A 6,889-nucleotide genomic window follows, 5' to 3' on the forward strand; every position below is an offset into this window, starting at 1 on the left:
CAGCCTACATGGCTCAATAAGGAGCTGTCAGGAAGAAACCAGCAGTGACAGCATAGTTGTAATGCAGAGGAGTGGGATAGGAAAGGCCACTACACAACCTGCTCTGCCCTGTGTGAGTGTTGGCAGGGGCAGATGGAAACGGCCTGTGTGCCTGCTTCCAGCTGAAGAACGTTGATGGGGACTCCAATGTAAGCCGAGCAGTGGCGCTCTCGGGATGCTCAGCAAACTCGCTGTTGAGTTATGCGAGGTGTTTGTTCTCCATGGCCCTCACAATCCTGCGGACAGAGACAGGAGAGGGAACGTAGGGCTCAAAGCCATGTATCAATGCTTGGCTTTTCTTTTTAAAAAATTATTTACTTTCATGTCAGTCTCAGTCATGGGTCAGGAAAGAAAGGTGGCAAACTTTAAATACAAAAGACAGAAAGCCTGTTCCTCCTCCTCTTCCCCGGGTGCTCTGCATTTCCACAGACGTGCCCAGATGTGGTCGTTAGCGCTGGCGGCATCATTCACTGCCAATCATTTATCTGGTGAACTTGCCCCATTTCTTTGTTTGTGACTCCTTCAGGCAATCATCCAACTATCTGCAAATGTGTTTATCTGTTAGCATTTGCCCAAGAGTTTATACAAGGAAAGGGCAGTGTGTGGATAGGTGGAAGGGGAGGGAGCAGGTTTTTTGTAAACGGATCCCTTTGTTCATGGAATATGATGACTGGTCGCCTGTATCACATTATGGTGTTTTTCTGCTTACTGGTTGGCTGAGTGAAACTTGAGAACCACAAATGGTTCATACCAGTATGAATTCTGAGGTGCATAATTGTTTGTGCTAAAATATGTTGCAATTTGTGAACATTACCTCACCATCCTTGATGAAACACTATTGAAGGTTTTTATAATCAGTGCCAGCTGGTTTTGTTTATCTACTTATTTTTAAATCCAGGTGGTCTGAAACCATGAAGTTGTGTGTGTCACTAACCTGGATAAACTTGTGATCTTATTATCACTGACCTTGTCCTCCCTTCCTTTGTACTGTATTTTACACTGCACGATGCATTTTGCCCGATGAGACAGGCATCACATCATGTGTTTGTACACCTCCCCCCACAGTGGGGTTCAGATATACACTGGGCCTTTTGAGCACCATCACAATTCAGATAATAATGTTCATGCATAATATGAGAGTGGCCTAGATGCCACCACTTTGATTCATGAAAATATTTATGAACCACTTCTTGTATTTTGTGACCAGCTTTCATTGTGGAGTTAGGTGAAACTCAGAGTTCTTGGTCCTCTTTTTCCTAGAGAGGACCAGGATGTATTGTAGGCAGAACTTAATAAAATGATGGCCTTCCCAGTAGGACACTATTCTCTAGTTCTGTTTTAAAGTAGGCAACGTCTTTTTCCTTTCTGTTCTCACAGCACTAAGGCCAGTTCCCCAGTCCCTACTGGGAGATTCAAGGGAGTGAATATCATGGTCTCAGAACAAGTCTAGCCATTGCTGTCTTCCTGACAACTCCCGGGAAAGCTGCCACCACTCACATGGATTTACTAGCAATTCTTGGCTGCGCCTACCCACAGATACCACAGCTGTCTGCTAAGCCTGTACATGCTCCATGCAGGTCAGAACTGATTCAGGACTTTTATAAAGCACAGGCCTTTCACATCAGCTAAGCCTAGGGAATTGAAACAAATACATACTAGGAGCGTGATGCACATTGCATCCTGCAGGAGACAGCCATGCAAATACGCATGCCCATGCATGAGCACACACTCATATTGCATAACCAGAAAATGAATGGTTCTGATCTCAATCTTTGCAAATCAGACACAGGTATAAGTGAAATGGAAGGACTTAAATAGTATGGAGAACAGAATAGGAAGCAAAGATGTAGGAGCATCTTTTGTAGGGCTCAATGGGCCACAAACCCTGAGTCTCAGATGCTCTTCTCAATTCACGGAAATACTCAATATAAAAAAAAATAAAGAGGGAACATAGACAATGCCCTGATTGGGAAAATGAGTCGGCCTGCATCATTTCCATCATCTTCTCAGCTCCCCTTCCAATGCTGGGCCAGCCCCCGGAGGCCTGCTAGACGTGACGAATTGGCTGAAGCAACCCATACAAGATGAGGCAGACGATCTGGTTTCAATAAAATTAGTGAATTGCTTCATGGATGGATGGGAAAGTTGTGAAGCTCCAGGATTTGCTCCCCTCACAGCTGGATTCTGTTTGCCCATCACTGTTTCCCTTTATTATTACTGTTTACACTATCTGTTTATTTTGATATGTGTATTTAGTGCCAGGTGCTAGATTGACAGCGCTGGAAAATGACATAGTCCTCAAAACACGTTCAGCATGGGCAGGGGTAGTCGGGTGAACTTCCTCCATGCACTGCCTCATGTGGGGGCCTCCATCCTGATCTGGAGAGCACCACGAAGGGTGAGAGAGAGTTCAGTCTGCAGGTTCCTTCAGTCTTTGACCTCTCTGCTGAGGCAGCCAATGAAGTAGGGGTGGTGTGGCTTTGTGGAGTACATGTGTCCCCACTAGGAGCCGCACTGAGACCCACTAACTTATTTTACATGCTGCAAAACAACCGCCACCCTGTAAAGATTTTGGTCATCAATGACCTAGGCTGGGTTTGGACCCAGTGACCTAGGCTCTGCTTCCTCTTGCCATGCATCCTACTTTGCTTGGAGAGTTCCCATTGTCAGAGATTGGCAACTGGCTTAGGAGAAGCTGGCCTATCGCCTCTGACTGTTCAGTATTTATTGTGTGTTTTCTAGAACAATTACCAAATGTTGGGGGCAGCAGAGTCTAGTGGCTAGAGCACTGGATTGGGAACCGGGGGTCTGGTCCCAGTTCTGCCACTGACACGCTGCATGACCTAGCAAGTCATTCCACCTCTTAGACTGTAAGTTCTTCAAGGCAGGGACTGTCTGTTATGAAGTGCCTAGCACAATGGGGCCCTGACCCTCCCATTCGGATCTAGTTATTTATTATCATTATAATAGTGTCTAAACACTCCCAAACTTTATGAACTGCCTTGAACGTCAGGAGACTCCCCAAGTTATGAAGGAAAAAGTGGGGCACTGATCGTGTGTCTGATAGGCAGGATCTAGCACTGTTTAATGGACGCTCCAGGAGAGTCTACACCACAAGGCTCAGCAAGCTCTCAGCACCCCACGGCCTGCCTCCACTAGGTCTGCTAGGCCAGAACCTGTAAATGAAAAATGAATGTCAGCTCAAATGGGAAATGGGCTGACAAAGCCACTGCCCTGGGTTACTTAAGCGTAGTGGCCTCCAACACATAGTATTAAGGTTACACCGTAAGTGTGGGATTTGGGATAAACTTTGCTGAGCGCTTCCAAAGGAGTGGAGATGCTGCATTGCCCTGGGGAGGTGTTTAGGTCATGCTGTAGCATTTAACAGTTGGCCAAATCCTGTGAGATACTTGAGCATCTTCTGGCCCCAATTTGGCAAAACACCCAGGCATGTGACTTCACTGGGACTTAACCACATATTTAAAGTTAAGCTCATGCTGAAATACTCTGCTGAACTGGGGCCTCCAAGAAGCTAACTTCAAACAAGGAGCACTCAGCACCTCAGGACCGGGCCCACCATTGGAGCAGGTTCTCTTCTGGTTTGCTTTTTAATATTTCTCTGCACCTTTGAAAGCAATCAGGCTGCTCACCAAGAAAATGCCTTTTAAATCTGTAAACAGCTGTTTTCCCTCCTTTAATATTAGAGCCATTGTAAAAAAAACACTAAAAATGTAACAGCCCTTTTCTTATTTTGCAGCTTTTGGGGAAGCAGAGCAACGTCAGGGGTTTCTCAAGCATACTCCGTAACAACATGACATACGGCAATTACATCCCCAATAGTCAACTTGGCCTGCTTCCCTCGCCTGCCTTTATTACAGTCTCTAACCTAGCCTAGGAGGGCTTTCTGCTGTGTATTGAGATGAACCCAAAGGCAATAAAGGAATATTTATAGACGGGGTTGTGTTATGTCAGTTCTGTATGTTGTTGTTATTTTACTTACAGTTCTTGGATGTCCTATTTTCTGGGCAGGGGCAAGAGCAGTAATTTATTCCCTTCCCCCAACCTCTGTCCCCCAAATGTGCAGTTAATTCCAAATCTAAGAATGAAATATCCGCTTTCTGTTCTGAAAGGGAAAGAAAATCCAGAGCAAGATGGACCATCTGCAATTAGTGCCCCATCAGCTAAATTTCTATGAAATCATTTTGACAAATTGTTTAGGAACGGGTTGGGGGGAAGCCCCATTAACTGTACATTTGCTGTTAATTAATTGTCTGCTTTTTGCCATGCTCCGCTTCCAACTGTTACATGATCTAAAAGTCCAGTCCTGCTTGTGCAGCACAGCTCCCTTTGATTGGCATGTGGGAAGGGGGTTCATTCCAGATGGCGAGGGTAGAATCAAGCCCACAGAGGAGTATGATCGAATGACGAGCTGGTAACGAAGATATTTTCCACACACAGACCCGTATCTCGAGAGAGATAGAAATGCTACAGAGACAGGGTTGTCTTTGGCACCCCTAATACTTGTCACAGGGCCCCTCTAACAATCAGGCCAGGATTCTCAGGATGGGCTATTTGTGTTTCACTCTCATCTAGGAGCCCAGTCATGGACCATGACCCTATTGTAATAGGTGATGGACAAACAGAGCAAAAAGATGGCCCTTGCCTCAAAGAACTGACAGTCTAAGCAGGTTTCCATTTTCCTAGGGCTGTCCCATTTGTAGGTCTTGCAATATTGTGACCCCGGATAGATTTCCATTGGGGTATCCCATTTTTAGGTCTCACAATAGTGTGACCACTGCTGGCAAATCCTGGGGGCAAAGATTTCCTCAAATAATCATTAGGTTTGGAGAGAGAGAGTTAAGGAATGAAATTGCTTTGCTTGCATTGACTTCTTGTGAATATTCTAATGAATTAATAATTGGAGATATACCAATCTCCTAGAACTAGAAGGGACCTTGAAAGGTCATTGAGTCCAGCCCCCTGCCTTCACTAGCAGGACCAATTTTTGCCTCAGATCCCTAAATGGCCCCCTCAAGGATTGAACTTACAATCCTAGGTTTAGTAGGCCAATGCTCAAACCACTGAGCTATCCCTCCCCCCTAGTTTACTGGGAGGAATGTTAATGAAAACTGGTGAATTCTAAAGGAATGTTGGAGCATGTCCACAAAAAGCAAATTTCAAATTCATATGTAGTCACCCCAGGAACCGACTCTCATTCATCCAGCCATGGAACAGAACCAGCATGTTTCCATGTGTTTAGATAACAGAGTGAGAGGAGTGGTGTAAATATAGGGACACGCTGACCCTATGTGCCCAGTCCATACAGCTCCAATTTGAAATTGTCACATATCAAACATTCACAACAAGCGCCATTTTTTTACCAAAACTCTTTTGGCAAAAAAAACCCCACCCTTCCATTAATGAATAAATTCTAGAAATTGTGAACTGCCTATGGATGGCTCAGGAACAGAAAGAGGCAGTGAACTTTTCTGAGATAGTATCTGTTCAGCTCCAGTCTTCTTCTCCTCCTCCTCCTCTCTATCATCATCCTGTGGTAGTTCCCAGGAGCCCCTCTCATAGAGTAGGACCCCATTGTGCAAGGTGCTGCACAAACGCAAACCAAAATGATGGTCCCTGTCCCAAGGAGCTTCATCTTTTTGGAATAGCTCCATCTTCTTTCCACTGCATATGTTGGTAAATTGTTTTGAGTGACACACACTCCCTCCCTCTCTTCCCCTTTCTTTTTCCTCTATTTTAAAGACTGCCTCAGAAGCCCTGCCACTTTAGAAACCAGGAGGTTGGCACCCCTATCTAATGGAGTGGAGAAGATAGTTCTGTCTCATCACAGAAGGCATTCCCATGCTCCATGAAACCTTCTTTGTACAACAATGGCACATCCATATGTTGGTCTCCGGAATTAATTTGTTTTTTCAGTGATGCTTGGCACCACAAGGATCTCTGAGAAGATATTTGCCTCCCTACTGTTTCCAGTTCTTTCCCAAGACTCCCCAAAGTCATTCTTGATTTTCTCAAAACTTCCTTCACGGCTGTCATGTGTTCTCTGGTAGACTGTAGTCTGATAATTCCTCTGTGTTCTTCAGGTTGCCTAGCATCATTGTGGTGACATCCTTAAAATGATCTTCTTCCTCTAAGTCCCTCAAGGACAATCCATGTATGACGTGACCTTTAAAATGTATACATAAAAATAACCTGAACTGCACTGAGGCTGAACCTTCCAACCCTGAATCAACTGCTGCATTATATGTCTGTCCAGAATCACTTGTTAACTCCTTGTCCAGGGCCTGTGTTTTTCTCTATTTATCATACAGCATCAAGCACTCAGCAAACCATTCAGCAAGTCAGTTAATTCAGAGTCAAAGTTAAACTTATAGGAAATGCAGACTGTAAAGTATGACAGGCACAGCTTACAAAAAAACTAGTTTAACTCTGTCCTCTTAGCGAACAGCTGGAAAATTTCAGAAACTGATTGCCCCATCCAAGTAGTTTTATCTCTTAATCACAGAGTGGAGCCCTCAATACCAGCTATCTTCATGGTCATACATCATGTGATAGAAATGGGGATGGAATGTAACAATGTTCTGAATACTGCAGGAATTGTCAGTCTGTGAATGTTGATGTGTAATGATGGCATGAACGCTGTATGTGATCAGGTCAGTGAGGGGCGGTTCTTCTGTATTGGTGTAGTGAGGCGGCCTGGCTCCCAGCCGCACCTGAGAGGGACGAGCCAAAACAGCCGCCTCAGTGGGCGGAGCCACCACCACCTGCCCCCGCCCCCCGGAAGTCAAGGGGCGGGACAGGAAGTATAAAGGCCCGGGCCCAGCGCTCAGTT

This window comes from Mauremys reevesii, linkage group 9 (assembly GCF_016161935.1).
Source record: "Mauremys reevesii isolate NIE-2019 linkage group 9, ASM1616193v1, whole genome shotgun sequence".
NCBI classification, from domain to species: domain Eukaryota; kingdom Metazoa; phylum Chordata; order Testudines; family Geoemydidae; genus Mauremys; species Mauremys reevesii.